The following is a 22,542-nucleotide window of genomic DNA, read 5'->3' as shown; positions in this document are numbered from 1 at the left end:
AAATGGCTTTTCCCAGAAGTCCCCTCATATGTTCCATGAAGAGCTGTATTGATAGTTATATTTGGGTAATTCTCTCCTATTTCTTAGTATGATGGCCGCTCCATCATCAGGCACAGAATATAGGAGACTGCTACCTAGTTTGCAAACCATTCATGTCTTTCCAATGATCAGCAATTTCATATCAAACAATTAACAGGACCCCCAAGCCTCCTACAGGTACAGGTTGATATACTTCCTATTATAGTTCTTATCTACAGGTAGCAGTGCTATAATGGTTATATTCTTGTACACTACATTGAGCGTCTGCCATGTTACTCAGTATACATTCACACTTCTGCTAGCTTCTTTCATCTTTCTACTTTCTCTAGGTGAAATAATGGACTTTATATTTTGCAAACAAAGGGGCATGTCTTTATTCGATGCATATTATTTTTTACATTTTAAATACTTCATAACTTTATTAATCTTTTCTAGTTTTCACAAATGTGCCTTCCTGACCATTGGAATAATACACTCTGCTATAATTGACAAAAGCATCTAAAGGGTTAAACTTCCAGAATCTGCACAATTTCTGATCCCAGAGACTGTCAATCAGCTTCTGTCATCTGCAACAGTAGAAAGTATGTAAAGTTTTGGACATTGGTAGGCAGTATGATAGCAGTTATTTCTTGTATATAATGTACAATAATATAGTAGTAGGATGTAGATTTTCTTATAGTTCTATTCTTGTACATATGAGGCAGTACAATTGCAGTTCTATTCTTGTACATTGGAGAATATTCCTGTATTTTTGGAGGCTTTATTATAATAGTTCTATCCTTGTAAATAGAAGTAGGAAATGTAATAAGCATATTCGTTTGCATATAATATAGCATTTATATTCTTAAAAACAGGAGGCAGCATTATTGTTTTTACAGTCAGAATTTATAAAATTCTAATATTCAGATCTCTTTCACAAGAAGAAGGGAGTTGGAGATAAGTGACTCAATGTATATGGGGGCTGTAAAATGTAATGGAAAGTAATGAAAATATTCAGCTCATACCATTTAATATTTTATATGGCCTGTACTATGCCCCAGTATTGAAAATATTCCAAAATGGGAAATGCTGGAGTTCTTCATATAATTAGGGAAAAAGAAGAAATTTTCTTGCAAAATTATTAATTGTACAGAAATGGTTGGCATAGAAACCCCTCTCTATTGTACAATGTATTGCTCTGGCTTTGAAAATACACTTCTATGAAAAGATAAGACATATGAAAATAAATCATCCAGATAAACAGGAAAATAACTGGTGTGAATTTAAAGTGTTTTTATGCCTTTATAGTTTTGCCTATTTATCACATCTCACATCATTGTTCTTAAACTGGAAAAAAAAAATAATCACATAGGATACTATTTCTTTATGTAAAAGACCTGGCCAAGTTCTTCTTTGTGCATTATATTTTTAACTGTGTTCCACTTTCAACAGGTGCTAATAGCATACAGAAGCAAAGGGTTCCTGTGTTCTGTATCCCATCTGAATACAGAAACTGTTGAGTATCCTGGCAGGGCAAAATCCCACTAATAAATGCATCCGGTGGTGATATTGATTGAGCGAAGAACACTCTCAATAACACAGTTCCTGATCTACAATGCACAGAGCACAAGACTCCAACTCTATAATGCAGAAATCATTGCGGGCGGCTTAACCAATGACATTAGAATAAGCATAGACTCCAAGACAAAGCCATTACTATGTCTCCAAGTCCATGCCATGAGGATTTGCATCTCATCAAATCTCTCTTTTATGCTCAGGACCCTTATTGAAACGTGTCACAGCATAGAGCAGAACTGATTATGGAGATGTGCATCTGCAACAAGCACATTAAAAACTGGCCTGAACAAGCACTAAACATCATTCAAAAAATCCAGGAGCAGGTGCCTTAAAGAGCACTTACAGATTTTTTTTTTTTTATCATACTCTGTATCGTAAATATAAATAGGATTTTTTGTTATTTTGTTGCATAAGTCACTGTGAGCTAAAATCAAGTTTGGTTGCGACTTGTACCTGTTCTGTGTTTGTTCATCCAACTCTGTTTTGGCTCAAAACAACTGATACATAACTGAAAACTTACAGAGACCAATGGAGATGCAAACTGGGACTAAAATTCTCAAATGTCTTAGACTTAAAGGGGTTTTCCAGTTGTTAAGATTATCATTCATAAGGTGTAAATGTGTATTACAACCCAAAAGTTAATTGGCTCTAATTACCCATAAATAGCTCTTCTTTGGATATAAAAGTCACTTTTATTAGCAGCACAGCTCTCCTTGGTAGATGAAACTCCACGGTAACGACCCATTGTTCTCCCCTTGTCACGCATGTTCATTTGCATCTATTTTGAACGTGCCGCTTGGCACACAGAACAGAGAGCGCACTCTGTATTATTGCTCATAGAGGTGTGCGTGCAGGATGTGTTGGCCGGCTGACATTTAGTGAGCAGAGCATATCATGCACATGCGAAGCTCATGAGGAAACCCCCAAAGGATGATGGGACTTAAAGTCCCAAGAGGAACAGCGCCGCCATTTCTTTTACCGGACCTGCTAAACAGAGGGGAAAAGGTATGCTTTATAAATTATAACAAGCACAGGGAAGTCCTAACCTAAAAGGACTATATAAATATACAATTGTTAATATGTGCTAGCAATGGCTGTAAATAAAATTGACCCAAGTGGCTGGAGAACCCCTTTAACCCAAGGGAGGATCCTATACAATTCCTATTCTTATTTGTATAAATGACAAAGGATAAGAAGAAGAAGAAGAAGAAGCTATGAAAACAACTTCCTGAAAGCCAATGGTTAGAAGTCCATGACCTTCAAGTTTGTAAAATGTTAAATTTAAAATACATGTGGCCTTTAGTATCAATTTCCTGTAAACACATATGAGGTAACGCAGTGTATCATAGGAAACTAAACAACATACCCAACAAACAAAAACAGTGTATTCAATAACTCTGTGCTACTGACAAAACAGGCTTCTGATCTAATCATTTATACAACACGACCCACCAAGCTTCAATTACTTTATTTCACCAGATGGTAAGCACAGCATTCACAATAATTAATATTACCACTAGTTAACTGGTCCCGCTGACCTGTCGATCAGGTGACAAGGCAATGACGGTGCATTAGCATACAGCGAAAGTTTGACTCAGCCCGGCTAATTGAGAGCCAGGAGCAGAGAGTCACATCATGCAGAGAGTTTTGCAATATAATTGGAAAACAAATTAAAGAAATTGTGGGAGGTGTCGCTGCGGGGAATCATGTATTTCATAGATTTTTAATAACTGCTCCAGTGCTATTTCATTATAAATAATGGATCTCCCCCTGACTTTATTTGTCATTGAATAAATATAGTATTCGCCTTTGAATCATGTACTGTGGCTAATTATGAATTTTGATACGTAAATCAGCGGCACGGAGGAGAAGGCATATAACTATTTAGACTGTGTCCTACAATACTGAATATTTATAGACAGACTGCAAAAATAAAAAAAGACCACAACTCTGGATTGTCAATTCATCCCCAGTGAAGCTTCTTAAATCAGAAATTTATGGCGCCATGTTTAGTTTTGTCAAAACGCAGCCTCATTTTGCAGATTCATCTCTTGTACTTGCTGTGCCGAGCAATTATACACAGCAATTATTCATGATAGCTTCAAAGCGAAAACTAATTTCATTTGTCTTTGGTTTCTCATGTTGGATGTGGGCAATAAGCGCAACAGGGTTCCTTTATTGTATCAAAATAAATTTACTGATGATCAAGACAGGAGGAAAAACACATAAGGTAAACTTTTCAGCTGGTAGAAGATGATTTGAGGTCAATAAACTTCTGTTTTACCCTATGGCAATGGTCTCCAAATCTGTGAATTTCACTGGAGAACCTATTTAATCTTTTAATTTCCCCCAGGAATCTCTGCCATGATTTTAATAATGGAGGGTGAGATCTTCTTCAGCCACATCACTCACTCACTGGTAGTATATTTAAATAGGTTTAAAACAAGCTAGAAAACATTAACATGTAACCGTTTATTTACCATTAATTTCAATAGTAAGAAACATTGTATATGTCAAATTAATGTTTACTACATTTGTATATAACTCCCTACATAACCTGTTCTAAGGTATTCTATGTACATTGCATCAATGGTCACCAGGACTGAACCTAAAGAGAAACTCAAGGGAAAAAAATTATCCTTTGTCTGAATCCTTTCTCAGTATTGTTTTTTCTTTGAAATTTACAGTGTGACAGTAACTGAATGGACATGGTGCCCTGAAATTCAATCCAGAGCAGGCTGCAGTGCACATTTATCTATCCACAATAAGTTATTTTGGTTTCCTAATTAGAGTCTGACATTTCCTTCTCTTAATTTAAATTCAGCAAGAATCTGGTAAGGAAGGCGGAAATAACTTAGTCTGTTCTCTCGATTTCCCATCCTGTCTCTACCGGACTCATCCATGGGAATATCATTAATTAACATCGTTAGTTTTCAGATGCTGTCGGCACATTCTTATGGCTTCCACTTAAACACCTTTTAGCTTACAATCTATTGTCACATCTCAAATTAGCATATAGACAAGCTGAACAGACAAGTCTACTTTGACAAGGGCAAATCATTGCCTGCGTGGGCTATATGATAGTTTGTTGGGAAAACCTGCTAGCCAAACATGTCACCCAGAAACGGTGGGGCCTAATATGGTCCTATCGAGCTGTGATCTTCAATAGAGCTGGATGTTTGAATACTAGTAATAATAAAGGATGTTTTTAATTTAGAAAATGTACAATGATGGTTATAATGAATTACTATATATATATATATATATATATATATATATATATATTGCATTATGCAAATTAGCTAACAGGTGCTTTGAGTGTGACAATGTTCAGTTTTACCTAAAACACTGGCTTAAAACCTCCCCCTTGGACCCAACTGATTGAACTAACCTGTGTATTGTCAATTCACTCACCACTGAAATTTCCCACTTATGTGGATAATTTATGACTAGGTACTGTGGGGAAAGGACTTAGATGACTTAGGCCAAAAAATAACTCAAACAGTTCAGTCTTCTTGAAATTGGAAAAACTGACTGTCAATTAGTGTCCAATAGGAAGAAGCCTTGCCGGCGAAACCCTAGGTCGGGCGGACATGTTCATTGGTGGTTAAAGATGGAATAACAAGGGAGAAGAATAATAATTTTCTCTATTTCTGTGAAAATACAAACCTTTATCAAAACTTTTACAAACATCCTTCAATCAGTAACTGCACATTTATAAAAGACTTATCGTTCCAGTTCACAATATGTATAAAACAAGCGCTTTAGTTCCCATGACTCCATAGGGTATCGTATTAATAAGGTCATCGATGTGGTCACGAATATCCCTATATTGCTTCACACTTTCTATAGATTACCTTCATCTTTAGGGAATTCAACCATTTACTTGTTAATCTCCTGTTCTGGATTTCTTTAAGATTTGGTGTCCCCCAGATGCTCCAGGAATCTTTTTTTTCAATTGTCTAATTTTGCTTCCCACATATATTTTGCTGAAACTTTTGCATCTGATTATGTAACAAAAGCAAAAAAGAAACATTTCCAATGTAGCAAAGCACTTCTTTAAATATCATGAAGGTAAACTGGATCATATTGAGGACTTTGCAATAGAGCAGATAGGGACTTCTATAAGAGGAGGGGATAGAGAGAAGATTTTGAAGGACAGAGAGGCCTGGATATTCCAGTTGGGATCAAGATTCCCGGCGGGCCTAAATTTCAGAAATGAAATAATGTTTCACTACTAATTTTGGGAATATACCTCCCTTGCACGATATTTTCAATAATTGAAGCTACAATTCTTAGGAATAAGATATGCTAGGGGTATTATTCCCTTATTATGAAATTAATATATTTTAGTAAATAATTTATATCAAGACAGTCTCTTCCTCACCATGAGAATAAGTTTCAAAGGAAAAAAAAACAAAATAATGGTGAATGGGAGTTTTAATTGATAGGGGGACACGTAGTGAAATATATTGGTGGATTTCATTCCACTTCTATTCCACGTGTGCAAAATTTTTGAATAGATTTGAATACATGAGTATGCTTTTACTACTATATACTTACTATCTAGTCGGAATCAAGAATGATAGCGGTATTTTGCCTGGAGAGAAGGTGTTGTAAATGTCAATAGAATTTAATCTTTCAGTAATGAGGGTGCATACGTGAAGCCTTTCGATCTCTCTGCTTTGGGGATAGCGGGTCCATGCGTGCGCAGTACCAGATTTCTCGTAACACGGAAATTGGAGCAATGCTGAGAGGAAATATAGAGCCATATTCAAGGTTAAGTATATCCCTAAAGATGAAGGTAATCTGTAGAAAGTGTCAACAAGATAGGGAGGTTCATGACCACATTGATGACTCTATTAGTATGATAGCACATAGAGTCATGGGAACTAAAGCACTTATATTATACATATTGTGAACTGGAAGGACTTCTATAAACGTGCAGTTAGGATGTTTGTAAATGGTTCAATATAGTTTGTATTTTGTAACACTTTTATTAAAGTCTGTTTTAATGTAATGTGCAATCCACTCAGAGCTTTTATTTCGGGAGAGAACAGGTGTCAAAGTCAGGGCACTGGCTTGCAAGCTTTATATGTTGTAGTGTATGTGTTGTACTATTTGTTTGTAGCCATGAATAAGGACACATGGTGTGTTTGAAACTTGTTGGACATTTTGAGCTGTTACAGTTCTGTATGCCGGTGTATTTTCACGGTACTCAATAAAACATGAAGTATTTTCAGTAAAGAATTTGTGAGAATGTCCTGTTGCTGGATCAAGTGTTTTTGCTATAGGAGAATGTCTATAAAGCAGTGTAGATGGAGTCCCAGGCCACTTCCTGGCACAGTGTCATTGGTGCAGGCAGTGATATGTAGAAAAGACTATTTTACACATGTCTCCTCCCTGCTACCATGAAGACACTGTATTGGAGGGGTGTAAGTAATCTAAGCAGTAAGGAGTGGCACTTGCATATCCTGCAAGGTAGGCCAGAATCTCAGCACAAGGAGATCAGAATAGCATGGGTTACACTATTAAGGATTTGCACTTATGATGGTAAACTTTACATGACTATCTCCAACCATCATGTAATGCTCAATGTTGGGGTGTGTTCTCTGTGAGGTGATCTGCATAGTTAGCATATTAATTCAGTACTTGTAAGGTGAGTATTTGAAAGAAGAGAAATGAAGTTGTGTGTCTAGATGTGAGGTTTGGGTTAGCAAAGAAGCTAAACTCCTTATGGATATTTTGCCTTTGAAGATCACCTTTACATGAGTACAGAGACTTAAAGGCCATGCATGCTCAACTGGAGACTCTGAGAAGGAAATAGGCAAATACATTTTCCAAGTTGGGGTAAGGAAAACTTCACCTCAATACTACCTTGTAAGGCAGCCCCTTGTACATTGAGAGTGGCTTACTGACATAATGACATCGTTTTCCAAAAGGAAAAGACTCCAAACTGTGGACAGCACTGTTTTAATGTTTTGACATCTCATCATTTTAATCAGTGCGGAAAACATACTTGCCTATGATTCATACACGCCATGCCGCTAAGTAGTTTGTAAAAACTAAGTAGTAAGTAAAAACCATCAGTTTTCTACTAGAGATGAGCGAGTATACTCGTCCGAGCTTGATGCTCGTTCGAGTATTAAGGTACTCGAGACGGCTCGTTGCTCGGACGAGTATTTCCCCTGCTCGAGATCGAGCATTTAATTAAAAAAACACAGTGAAGAACAATGAAGAATAGAATAAAAACAGTGAACACAGTGAACACAGGATCATTTAAGTGAAGAACACAGTGAAAAACACAGTGAAGAATAGATTACAGATGTTCAGCACATCTGCTTACTTGTCGGAAGATACACGCGGAACGGCAGCAGGGAGACATCGCACAGCAGGGAGACATCTGGCGCAGCAGAGACACATCTGGCGCAGCAGGGACACATCTGGCGCAGCAGAGACACATCTGGCGCAGCAGAGACACATCTGGCGCAGCAGAGACATCGGAGACATAGGGGCACGGAGACATAGGGGCACGGAGACATCGGGGCACGGAGACATCGGGGCACGGAGACATCGGGGCACGGAGACATCGGGGCACGGAGACATCGGGGCACGGAGACATCGGGGCACGGAGACATCGGGGCACGGAGACATCGGGGCACGGAGACATCGGGGCACGGAGACATCGGGGCACGGAGACATCAGGGCACGGAGACATCGGGGAGACTTCAGTGGAAGAAGAGCAGCGGATCCCGGGACAGCGTATCTCCCGACAAGTAAGCAGATGTGCAGAACATCTGCAATCTATTCTTCACTGTGTTTTTCACTTAAATGATCCTGTGTTCACTGTTTTTATTCTATTCTTCACTGTTCTTCACATCTGTTAACTTGTCGGGAGATAATATACGCGCGGAACAGTGAAGAATAGATTGCAGATGTTTGCATACATCTGCTAACTTATCAGAAGACATTCTTTTTCAATTAATTAACACATTTTATTCCCGAACCATGGTCCCTTTGAAAAATGCTCGAGTCTCCCATTGACTTCAATGGGGCTCGTTATTCGAGACGAGCACTCGAGCATCTGGAAAAGTTCGTCTCGAATAACGAGCACTCGAGCATTTTAGTGCTCGCTCATCTCTATTTTCTACCTTTCAGGACATTTGCTATTTGTTAGCTTCTTTTTCTATATAGTAAAAAATAAATATTGCTTCATATTTTACCACTGATGTCTAAAAAATCTAAGATAAAAGGCAAAGTGATTATACATGGGCCAAATATAGACTGTATTAAGCATGGAAAAAACAATGCTAGTTTTTGGATTTACAGTAAAATACAATTTGTGCATGAACTTTATTCTAGCTTCACCTTCAAGGACATGACAATGTTAACTCCTTATGACTGATAAGTTTAGCGGGCATTTTCTCACAAGAAAATCTCTCCAGTAAGACATGCGCTTCCAATTCAATTCCCCTACCTTCAGGATTTTCATGTAATATGGAAAGTGGCTGAATCCCTTAAAATTTTTAGGGGAGAAATGCATCTACTAGTCCTTTGGAATAAAAATACTTCAAGGTCTTTGTTCAATCTCCTTTTCTGTCTCAGAAGCTTTAGGGGATATTGCTCTTGTTCTGGATTTCAAGAAAGGTTAAACCACCTTGTCAAAATATTGAAGTTCAACATGGAAAATTTCAGACGCTTTGGATCAGTGATAAATCAGGGGATTATCTGACTGTTGAGGGAGATGACACAGGCTGCCATTCATCCTCCTTCTCACCTAGAAAGGAGAATAGCCTCCCTTTCCCCAGTAATACAGACCCTTCCTGTCATTCTCTGAGGATTACACTACAGGAGCTCACATCTAAGATGTTGCATGTCTTGTTTGTGAAGGGTCGCTCAGCCATAACCTAGTATTTGTTCAGCATGCTCCATATACTGTTGGTTATCCCTGGGTATCGAGACTCTTCTTAAACTGAATCACTTTATTGCTGTAGTTAAAGGTATACAGCAGGATTTATTTATTGACTACTTAGGATAAAGTAATGGATCTGCAATGATCAGATGTTTTAATTGGTTGCTGCATCTCTAACCAGAACTGCAAATGAATCCATTGGAGAACATTGTGAATGCTTTCTGCGAAGTGGACTAGGCCTGTTTATGACCAGTGGAGAACGGCTTGCACTAGAAGCTTGTGAAATCACACATTTTTTTTATTATTTACAGTTATTAAAGTACCTTATATACTCGAGTATAAGCCTAGTTTTTCAGCACAAAAAATGTGTTGAAAAACCCAAACTCGGCTTATACTCGAGTCAAAAAAATAAATATATCTAAACTCACCTTTCCGGTGACCCCTGTATATCTTCTGTGCGATCTGTCCGGCAGCAGCGGCAGGCTATATACACTGGGGCAGGGTCTGGCAGGCTATATACACTGGGGCAGGGTCTGGCAGGCTATATACACTGGGGCAGGGGCTGGCTGGCTATATACACTGGGGCAGAGCCTGGCTGGCTATATACTGGGGAGGCTGTGCCCAATGCATTTCCCACCCTCGGCTTATACTCGAGTCAATAGGTTTCCCCAGTATTTTGTGGTAAAATTAGGGGCCTCGGCTTATACTCGGGTCGGCTTATACTCGAGTATATACGGTAGTATTTTTTTGAATGTTTGGTATAAAGGGCTGTGATATTATTTTCTCCTTATATGTTGGTCTTTATTTAGCTATCTTTATGTTGTATGGTGGTGGCAGCATACACTGTTCTTGTATTTTGGTACTGTTATTAAGGGACTATACTATGTTATGTACTGTATAGTTATTTGTTCACATTGTAACAGTATATCCATCTATAGGTACAGCATTATGCACCACAAGGGTAAAGCTGGTTCTTTCCTGGTATTGTGTAAATAAATCTGGTCATATGGTATAAAAAATACACATTTCTGTACTGCTTTTGGCATTTTTCTAAAAAGTGGGTGGAATTGAGACATGCATACACAAGGTAAAAACTCCAGCACATTAATAGGAATCTGTATAAGATAGTAGCTTTTATTTCATCCACATAAAAATCCAGGCATCATGATCATGCACACAGCAAAAAACCGACGTGTTTCGTCCTATTGGACTATGATCATGATGCCTGTTTTTTTATATGGATGAAATAAAATCTATTATTTTATATGGATTCCCATCGGGGTGCTGGATTTTTTTCCTTGTTTATGCTGCTGAACCAATGGACTTCTAATTACTTCTCCGTGCACTGGGAAACCAAGAGCATTGTGGGTAAGCTGGATGCTATTTGTTTTTGTAGAATTGAGACATGGCCCGAACAATTATAATTTATAACAGAAAGATATATCTGAAATCTACTCCAGCTATTACCTGTAGCATGTATAAATTTTATTTATGAAATGCCCAACTATTATTAAGGGACATGTGAAGCCAAATGATAAATAACACATTTGAAGCCAAATGATGAATCACACATCAGAATGTGATAAATCGCACATTTTTATACTGCTTTTGGCATTTTTCTAAAAAGTGGGTAGAATTGAGACATGGCCCCTACAATTATAATTTATAACAGAAAGATGGTGGAAATTATATCTGAAATCTACTCCAGCTATTACCTGTAGCATGTGTAGATTTTATTTATGAAATATTATTAAGGGACAACTGAAGCCATATGTTCTTCTTTATACTATTATTACAGTTTGCTGGGTAAACCTCCCCCCCTTTGAATTCTTGGCACAGCTCAGCTGGAGTGATAGCTCACATTTGTGTAAATAGTAGCCGCATTATGAATCTTCTGACAGATTTCCTTTAAATTAGATAAAATTAGGATCCTGCAAGTTCTGCTCCTTCCAGGGGATGTAATGGAAAAGGAGCTATCTTCTATTGTTCCTTTTTGTTGTAAAACAATACCTTGATTTCTATTCTGACTGCTGTACTTGTACTATTATACAAGACTATTAATCATGAAAGATATTTCAGTGTTTCTTTACTCGAAGATTACTAACTGCTATTTTTATTCAGATAGAAGTTAACAATACCCTGTGATATGTAGTCTACCTGTGACAGTCCTAAAAAGTGTGTGGTGGTGGTGGTGGGGGGGGGGGATGGGGAGCGCAGCTTAGAATAATCAGCATGAAGTAGAATTTATGGCCCTGAAAATGTATTTTCTTATCCTTTAAAATCTTCCAAAAACCATCATGTAGCTGTCATTTGCAGAGCTGCCTGAACCAGTAATCCGGCATTCGTCAAGTTAAATCCAGAAACTTTTACTGATCTCCATTGTAGCTTGAAAACTTTTTGCAGCCTGGGTATTCAGTAGATTTGGATTTTAAGCTGGGGTCCTGACCTAAGAACTACTTCCTATGCATATCCAGAGAGAGAGGATTTGTTGCTCTTGTAATGGGTCTCGCTGGGAGGCCTTGCACACATATACAACATCTACTTATTTTTTGTTCAGAGTCCGTTTTACAAAGAGTAAAATTTTGCAGGCACAGCTGTCTAGAGGCAACCGAGTCTAACAACCAGCTGTCAAGATCATGTAGCTGGTACCGTCGCCTGCCTTATCATTCTGGACAATTGAGTGCAATGTAATCCTAAATTCAAGCAGAACTTTACTTCTCTCAATCTCTAAATGATACATAAACACAAACAACAAGTGCACATCTAAAATATAAAATCTTCACTAAGGAGTCTACTTATACAATTGTTTTTCTACAACTTTAAAAGACTTAAAAATGTGGCAAAATACCCTTAAGATGACCCTTTAATGGCTAACTGGATGGCTACATCCATCTAAACAAGTTTTGAAAATGTTGAAAAACTGAAGGGGTAGCTTGAAGAAAATGTATACCCAACATACATTACAAAGTGGAGCTTATAATCGTATTCGGTACAACATAGTTTAAAAAAATGCGGACACATACTGAACTGGCACGTGGCATTCACTGGGTCAGGATATTCTGGGTATGTGCTGAAAAACTTTTGGTCCAACATAGCCCTTCTATTCTCCCTAGAGCTGATCACAGCAGGTATTGCTGCCCTGGCTCTTAGCAATCTACTGTAATCTAAAGAAGAACCAGCAGGAAGGCCTCCTGCACACGATCATCATTTTTCTATGTCCGCAATTTGCAGCTGTAATTGGCATATTTGTTAGCCTTGTGTAATTCGTATTTTACCAATATTATGGCTGTAAGGTTGGTCTGTGTGTAATCCGTGTGAGGTAGCCCCTCCTCCCTCCATAGAAAACAGCGGCGAACGACTGCACAATCACAGAAATATAGAGCATGCTCTATCTTTTTGCGGTTTGCGGCCTGGATCGGTGTCACACATGTGTGACACCGTATTGCCGCCGTGCCCTTATTGCCGTCTATGGGGACGTATATGCGGTCACAAATTTGCGGCCGCATGTACGTCCCTGCAGACGGCCATGTGAATGAACCCTAAAATAGGATATGCTTCCTCACTGGCACTAGGCTCAGACACGGGGCTGAGAAATACTCAGCAGTGAGAATGAGCCGAGTGCAGTACATGGAGCTGTGAGACAGCTGCAAAAAAAATGGCTGTAGCACCTGGGGAAACAAATATTGTGTGTGGGAGGGCTTAGGGTTCAATGTCCCTCCCCAGCAGTGCCCCCAACATAAAAACAAAACATTACATCTATGGACTATGTAATCAATTGTTATGCTCTGTAAGTAACCTATCCCTGCCCCAACTCATTAAAGGGCTTTGCCCATGAAAGAAAGTTCTCAAATTTTAATCCTCTAGTGATGTTTACACAATAAAGATTAACCCTTTTACTTTACAATTTTACTCAGTTTTATTGCTGTTTTAGCTCCTATAATCCAGTGATGGTCCGTGTAAGAATCCAGAGTGTGGGCAGGGACTCTCTAAGCAGACACCTCTTGATTCCTCTGTGCTATGCTGTGCTGACAATGTGCTTATATTATCAGGGCACAGGTTTATCTACACTTTCATTTAGCTTCTGAATATTCACAAGTATCTGACACATAGAAAGAGAAAGATGAGACAGATCAGACATGAGAGATGAGATCAATGAGATGCATATAAAGTACAATGACACTCTCATCTTGCTACATCTCAGTACACACAGCTCTACTAAACCTCCTTCCCATGCTTGAACACAATCAGAAGATTTACTATCTCATTTCTGGGCAACCAAATTTGTGTACGCCAGGACTGATAGAGACAGGTTGGAAATATATCTGTGAAATGCTGTATATTATTTTATAGCAGTGAATTAGAGAATGTTTTATTTCGTTATTCTGAGTATATTTAAGAATCTTGTATTTGTGGGAATACCCCTTTAAATAAGAGTTCACCTATATTGACAAACAAGTTAGTTTTGCTGGAGACAGCGTTAACTTAAATATGAGAGAGATTTCTGAACTGTATAATAAATTGGATGACTCTTTAAGTCGGTCCACTTGGTGTTAAGCCACTTAAAGGGGGTTTTAAAGGGGATGTACCACTTTCCAAGTTTTCAGATATCACAGCTGTTTATTACTAGGACCCTCATGATCACAAGAACAGCAAGGGAATGTTGCCTGTTCTCACTATTGGCTGGTCCAGCAGAACGAGCATCAATTTTGCTAATTCATTCAATAGTATGGGAGTGCTGGAAATTGCTAAGCACTGCCCTTGGCTGTTACCAGTACTCATATAGACACTGAAAAAGAGTGCCGGAGATATCAAAGCACTGTACTCAGCATTGTCATACTATTGAACTGAACTGCTGTTCCCCAGATAGCTGGGGATCACATTCTCATGATCGGTGGGGGTCCCAGAAGTTGGACCCTCACCAATCAGCATGTTGTGCCCTATCCTATTGAGTGTTGTAAGGTTGATACAAGCCCTTTAACAGGCTTAAATATGCACCAACTTTTCTAAAACTCCAGTGAGTGCAATACATTACAACATTTTAAAGCTAAAATTCTAGCTTGTATGAATGATAAATCCCCCTGATTACTTTATTGGGTGTTTAAGAATGGATTTTTCAAGAAAAACAACCCAATAATGAGTGGCCTTGGAAAGGCGCTTTATTTAGAGAGAACAATAATACTGCTTGCTGCTGGATACATTTGTTTCAAACTTGAAGAATTATTATAAAAAAAATCACTTTAATTCTACTTTAAAGTGAAGCACCCCTCCCATCATATCAGCTTTGAATCAGTAGAGAGAAACCCAGGCCCACTCTATATGGAATCATTATTGTGCTCATTCAGGAAAGGCAACACCACGCCACAGAGACTTCCTGAAACAGTCTCTAAAATGGTCTCATTTGCCAACTGCTGAGGAATTACATGGATAAACACAAAGCTTTCTCCAGCATGTTTGTTTCTGCACATAAAATGCTGAAATGAAAGCTTTTTAGATGAAATTATTGCAGGCAGTTGGGTAATTATGGTACAGCTTGTGTTCTACTACAGTACATTTAGATTCAGAACTCAAGACAGTATACTTTAGTAATAAAAAAGCTCATTTATTTCTCATCTGCATGGGGGAAATTTGGCATTGTGTTTCCTCCTGATACGCACATTACCATAAAAATTTACTTATTTATTTTTAACATTTGGAATTCGGTTTAATCCCACCTACTGTCAATAATTAATTTCGGTTGTACTAACTTAAGACACACAACTTGTAGACAATTTGAACATTAAACAACAACAGTCATCTTTCTCTGGTTCACAAAGGCCCTTTGGCCACAAACGAGTGCAGTCTGAGAAAATCACTCTGTGTGCTGTGGACTTGACTGAAATGGTGAGTTAAGTACAGCGAAACGAGATTCAGTCCCAGAAATCCCTAGAGTGCACAAAGCATTTTTCTTGAGCTGCACTCGCTCGTGGACAAGTTGCCTTAAATGGGGCTGTCCATGAAAGAAAGCTCTCAAATATTTATCCCCTAGTGATGTTAACATTAATAGATAACTTTTAACCACTGCATTGGCTTAGTGCAAGATTCAGCTGTGTGTGCAGGGCACTAGCTGAACAGACACTTTCTGATTATTATGCCACAGGGTTTAGCTACCCTTTTATATAGAGTCACGGAGGGAGATTTATCCTACACCAGCAGCCCTGCACCCCCTTGATGTACCTGGCGGGCAGTGCAGCCAGCGAGAAAAACTACCTAGAGTAGTTTTGCGTAGAAGCCAGCAAACGAAAGATTGCAGGCTCACGTGTAGGTTCATGTGAGAGGAATTTTAGTAGACATTAGGACCAGCCTAACCATAATACTGAGTTTATGGTTGTATCCAATGCCAACCAAAATATGCAACAGCTATAATGTTAAGGTTAGATTTTCTAAGAAATGCTGTATCATTTTTAATAACATTGAAATAAAGAATGTGTAATTTCGCCAACCAGAGTGGATTTAAGAATGTAATCTTCTTGGGAATACCCCTTTAATGTGCCACAGATCATCATAAAATAGTATGGTGCATACACCTTTAAGGGTAGCTTCACAAAATGCGGAACTTCATGCAGGGAAACCATCTGATCAGCATTAAAAAAAGGGTAAGCAATCTGTACAAGTTGGTGCATATATTTTATGTGGACTAAATGTAGATTCCAATTGGAAATCACAGAATGCCTCCATGGAGGCATGAGGAAGAGTAGAGGACCATGGAGGCATGTTGTGACTTCATGTGATCAGATACATATATGGGGTAAACTTTGCAAATGTTACTGGGTAAAGGACCTTAGATGACATCACCCTGGTCACATGACATTAAGTGCTGAATGGTGAGAAGGCATTTGGCATGGGGAGGAGTAGATGTGAAGGGCCAGCCAAGAACACCCCCTCTGATGCCAGGTTAGGTAACAAAGTTGATTTAATGGGGATGTGAGGGAAACAATTTTTAGTTGAAGAAGGGTGGAATTTATTTAATATGGCTCAATGGAAACCTATCACTAGCTGTATTTGTGAAAAATGTGGTGACAGGTTCCCTTTAAAAAAATATAACAAATGCAAAAGTCAGTTTCTGAGAGGTTAATATAAAGACCTATATTTATTAAAGCATTTGTCGCAGTTTTCTGTCCGACTTTGCACCGAAAGGAATGTGCAAACTGCTTGTACATGTATTGTCTGTGCCAGTTTTGTGTCGCGGCTGCACTGTGTGCGACAATACAGAAAAATGTGCACCTAAAGGGGGGTGTTAGTTCTAAGTCTGTGCCACATTTATTACTGATGTGTGACACAATTCTGCAGCATGAATAAAGTGCACCAAAAAAAAAAATGGTACACATTTCTAGCACAGTGCAAAGGCGCCAGATAAATCAGGACCGTGCGCCAATTTTAAATAAATCAGCCCACTCTGCACATTAGAGATACAAACTGCACTTAGCTTTGATAAATGTGGGCCAAAGTGTCCACCAAAGAGGCTAAGTCTTTTAATACAACAAATGAAAATATCTGACCTCTTTTTTCAGTGTTTTTAAAATGAAATAATAAAGCAGCTATAAAAAAATATTTGTTATAATAACATTAATAATCTCTGCCCAACACTAATAAAGGATAATGGTTTCAGTGACTACAAAGAATCATAAAAGAAATATAAAAATCTATAATGCATGATATTAAAAAGAGTAAAAACAATATGCGAGAGCATTAAGCCATTAATTTACTCCGGCTTCATATTACATATATGTATTATGTTGAGAAGAAATTGTTCAATAGGAACAGCGTACTACACAGCCCTATGTCTATATGGACCAGTTTATGTATATAGGTAAGATAGAATATATTGTTGCTTGGACACTGTGTACAATAGATGCAGTAACCCCGAGAGTGAAATAGAGAAATGCTACTTAACAGTCCATATGTTCAACATGGATTAAGAAATGAAGCAAAAACATAGGGGTGAAATGAAACCAGTTAATGGCCAATGTTGGTACCACATGTCAAAAACAAGCATTACAGTGCAAACAAACATGGAGTGACATGTTAAAGGTACCGACTTAGTATAATATAAAGCATAAAATTTAAACTTATGCTTTATATTATACTAGGAAATTGATTGCACCGTGCGGGCATTACAGGGGAGAGGGTTTTACAGCAACCACTGCTTATTCTTAGCACATATCTACGTGGCTGCTATTGTAATCCTTGCATCATTTTGCACATATTTGACTGATTACATAGGACATGAATTTGCACATGTTGGTGCTTTTAAATGTTTTTAACTTGTCTGTAGTATGAATTTAAATAAAGATATTTGATATTTTTTCAAAAACTATATATTGAGTCGGTACCTTTAACATGTCACTCTGTTTGTTTGCACTGCAAAAACATAGGGGTCCATTTATCTTAGTTTCATATCTTTGTTATCTTTAGGGGTTTTTTTTATTTTTTTGTTTTGGTTATGCATAATTTATCTCAAAACCTTTTTTTTAGTTTGTTGAATATGTCAATTGACTTTTCTTTTCCCCGCTTTTATGTGGTGTATTTGTGCCTTTTTTGTGCCTTTTACTGCCTTCTATGAAAAAAAATTGCAAATGCCATAGTTTTGGGCCTTTTTCAGTGCAATTCACATGATTTGTGCCAAAAAAGTTGCAAGTCCATACAAGCACATCTGCCCTGCTAAGATAAATAGGGCAAACCTAAGACAACCAATAACTAATTTTTACAACCCATGGAACAGTCACAAAAAAGCTGTGATGCACCTAAAGATACAACTAAATCGTAAAAAGAAAAGAAGACCTAAGATGGATTTCACTAAATGGATGACACAAAATAATGATTAATTTACCCATCATCAGTGTTAAATAACACTTTAATTATTGTAATTAAAGGAAACCTACAATCAAAGATCTACCTAATAAGGTAGATCTAATGATAGGTTGCCAGTCTCTGCCATGTCCCTGGTTAATCTTTTTATTTAGTTGAAACAGAAATGTATTTTTTTATCTTCATGCAAATTATTGCCAGGGGCTACTGGGGTGTGGAGTAACCTCACAAGGGAGCAGGAGCAAAGGCCTTTCCATGCCCCAGTAACCTGTGTGATCCCTCCTTGGCACGCTCCTTCATCGCTCCTTTAAAGCGAGACTGCAGACAATAATGAATTTGTATGCACATGCACAGAAAGCCAGCTTCAAAGATCACAGGTTGTGATGAAGGAGCACACACAGGAGACACTGGTAGAAGGGATTGTAGCCAGGGACATTGTAGGGATACGGCAGAGAAGAGAAACCTACCGATGGAACTACGTTATTGTATAGATTCTTGATGGTAGGTTTACTTTAAATAATTCTTTATTTATGTAGCACCTACAGATTACGCAGCGCTGCACAAAGCATGACAAATTGGTCCCTGTCCCCATGGGGCTCACAATCTAATCACCCTACGAGTATGTTTTTGTAGTGTGGTAGGAAACCAAAGGACCCGGAGGAAACCCACGCAAACAAGGAGAGAACATACAAACTCTTTGCAGATGGTGACATGGGTGGGCACACATACGTCTTAATTAAAAACTTAGAAGAGGATGCACAACCCACATCTGATTGGCCATATGTGGCCTGTCAAGCTTCAAGTTGAAGCCTGTACTTGGCCTCACTACTCCCTAGTCCACTCTGTGTCCTGACTCCTGAATCTGGTTGAATGCACCGGACCTAGGGGACCCAGGAATGGTAAATAGTTCTTAACTGTATTGGTCTTGGGTCCTTTCCTGTTCCTGGTGCTACTCTCAGTCCTGATGCAAGCGCATACAACCAACTCGGGACACAGAGCAGCATATGGGAAAGAAGGGCATTTTTAGTATGCCCTCCAGTATTATCAGTCTGCTTCTCTGCTCTGACGTCTCCAGTATTATCAGTCTGCTTCTCTGCTCTGGGGTGCTCCTGTATTACCGTATATACTCGAGTTGATTCGAGTATAAGCCAAGGGTGGGAAATGCATCGGTCACATCCTCCCCAGTATATAGCCAGCAAGCCCCCTGTACTATATAGCCTGCCAGCCCCCTGTGGTATAGAGCCTGTAAGCCCCCTGTAGTGTATAGCCTGCCAGCCCCCTGTAGTATATAGCCTGTCAGCCCCCTGGAGTATATAGCCTGCCAGCCCCCTGGAGTATATAGCCTGCCAGCCCCCTGAAGTATATAGCATGCCAGCCCCCTGAAGTATATAGCATGCCTGCCCCTGGAGTATATAGCCTACCAGCCCCTGGAGTATATAGCCTGCCAGCCCCCTGTAGTATATAGCCTGCCAGACCCTGTAGTATATTGCCTGTCAGACCCTATAGTATGTAGCCTGCCTGCCCCTGTAATATATAGCCTGCCAGCCCCTGTAGTATATAGCCTGTCAGTGTGTAGCCTGCAAAATACACTGTGTAGCCAGTGAATACACTGGTTGTGCACATTTTTTGTGCTGAAAAACTCGGCTTATACTTGAGTATATACTTGAGATGATCTGGCATCTGTCTGCTTTGAAGTCTCCAGTATTATTATTATCTGCTCCTGGGTCTCCACTATTTCTGTCTGATCTGAATGCAGTATTGCTGTGGTGGTATTTATTGCTGTACTGTGGTATTTAGAATGTCTGAGGTGGAATGTTCTGTGGTTTTTGGTGCATCTAGGGTTCTGGTTACCGGTGAGACCTCTTAAAATTTAGTACAATAATATGGCCCTTGGACCAATAAAATTTGATCACCCATGGTCAAAATCTGTCCATCAAGAATAGAGTAGATATTTAAAGGAAATTTTCATATTTTCCCCAAATTCTTATAAAAAATATTTAGCACTTACTCAGACTGTATCAATTTATTATATATTTGTGGTCCATTTTATTACAGGTCCCACTCCATAGCCCTGAAATAAATCATCATATTTCCTTTTCCACTTAAAAAAGTCTACTTTCCTGACTTCTATCTCATGAATATAAATACATTTTGAAACATTAAATGACTATTAACTCTATAAATTAACTTCAACAAAATGTAATAACCGATTCATACAATCAAGGTAACCTATAATTAAAATGTATATGAAAAATAATTACTCTTTTTAAATGACACTGTAAAGGACAGCTGTATAAATTGTAAAAACACCCATAAAAATCACCAGAATAGCAAAGTGAAAAAATGTGTCTTAGGTAACTTGTGAACCATAAGCCACAATTTATAAATGCAATGTGCAAAGGCAATACAATTCATTACAGTATCAAAGCCTGGACATCAACCAAAGTTAATATGACTGATGAAAATAGCCAAGCCTATCTTCCACTTGTGTAAACATATAGTGAATGTATAATCTTAGAATTGATGAGTGTTGTATATTGTAACCAAAACACAGATTGGAGCATATCATTGTTACCCATCCATAACATAAGAGGTAACATGAAATGAACAGAATTATCGAGGCAGAAAATATTACTTACCTATAAGTCAGTCAGCATGTAGGGAGAAATAAAGAAAGCATTAGTGAATCTACACGAAGATCCGTATGGTGAAGTCAATGGAGACAACTCATTTAGAAATAAAACAGAAGAGAAGCAATGAATAACAACATCTCCCCTCGTACAATGTGTCAGGCCCTCGATAAATGTTGGCAATATAAGTTATTGAGCCATAACACATTAATTATTTAGGATAAAATAGTAACTTCAATATACGGAAGCAGAACATTCATTTCACAGTGATAAATGATATGCACAGCTTATTCCTCACAAAAGAAGTAATAGAAATAAATACAAACTTAAATAACCCCAGGAAGATGTAAGGCAGATAATTACCATCATTACATCACAGGGAGATGGCGGCGCATAGAAGCCTATCATTCTTTGGAGATTTCTCCTGTTATATCACTATAAACCACGATCTTTAGGAAATAAATTAAAATGATTCATTTAAAATCAAAACACTTTCATAACTCAAAGGCATAAAATAGTTTATTACAGCACACTGAACAGGCGCAAATAATTTTAACAGAGCGAAAATTGTTGACGCAGCTCAGAGTGTATGTTAATGTACAGATCTAGAGCTTGAAAGCCGAGGCCCTCTATTATCATGAATGGTACTGGAGAACTCATAGGTCATATTTATTTCAGAATCTTAGAACTAAACCTTGAAAGCAATTTTTTTAAGAAATGAACAGAGTAGGTATTAGTAAATTGTTTAATATAACCTCTTTTCTCTGTGCCTTTTCTCTGTGTCTTTCTGCTGCAGTGAACCTGAAAGCCTTTTGAGGTCCTTCCACCACTTCAGATAGATAAGCAGGATAATGATTAACTCTTTCCATACATAGAGAATACGTCTCTTGATGATTCAGCTCTCAAGGACATTAGACTATCCAGGGATTGTCGATAAAGAGTTAGGTTATTAGGGAGATTAATGGATCCCTTTATCTCTCAGCTGTCAATGATGTACAGGAAGGAAATCATATGTGCTTAAATAAGGGATAAAGGCAGAGGAAAAAGAAGTTTACTCTTCTCATCTGCACTAATCTTTTAGGAAAATTTGTTGAAGTTTAATTATGCAGTGCAGACCATACAATCCTCTACGACTTGTCTAATGTGGGATGATAAATCTGATGACGCTAAAAGGAAGGAAGGACCTATTACAAGGAAACCATAACACAACTAAACATATTCCATGGGAACACAGTTCAGCACAGCAAATTTACCCTAGCAATAATTCTGAAGCCAGCTGGATTCTGATCCATAAAATGCATTGATTTTTCTATTCTGGCCTTTTTGTTGTAATGTTTGATTTCCACAGGAATAAGTGATGTGTTACTTATTTGGCATAGGTAAAAAAAATCCACAGTGATAAGACAATTCTGAAGCTGCTTTTTTCTGCAATGTGTGTATGGGATTATCATATATCCCACACACTACACTGATACTGGATTTTGCTGCGGATTTGCATCATGGAAATGCTGTGTTGCAACTACTAATAATAACCCTCCTCATAATATACAATGGGGCTCA

General features: G+C 38.3%; 1 protein-coding gene across 2 annotated transcripts in view; it reads right to left on the bottom strand.

The window, feature by feature from the left end:
- The window catches only part of CHST8 (carbohydrate sulfotransferase 8), a 356,200-nt gene that overhangs the window by 45,974 nt on the left and 287,684 nt on the right, over window positions 1–22,542 (bottom strand). The gene's annotated exons all lie outside the window — the stretch shown is intronic.

Source organism: Engystomops pustulosus, chromosome 7 (genome assembly GCF_040894005.1).
Source record: "Engystomops pustulosus chromosome 7, aEngPut4.maternal, whole genome shotgun sequence".
Taxonomy (NCBI): domain Eukaryota; kingdom Metazoa; phylum Chordata; class Amphibia; order Anura; family Leptodactylidae; genus Engystomops; species Engystomops pustulosus.
Note: the sequence above shows the minus strand (reverse complement) of the source record. Positions and strands in the feature narration are given on the sequence as shown.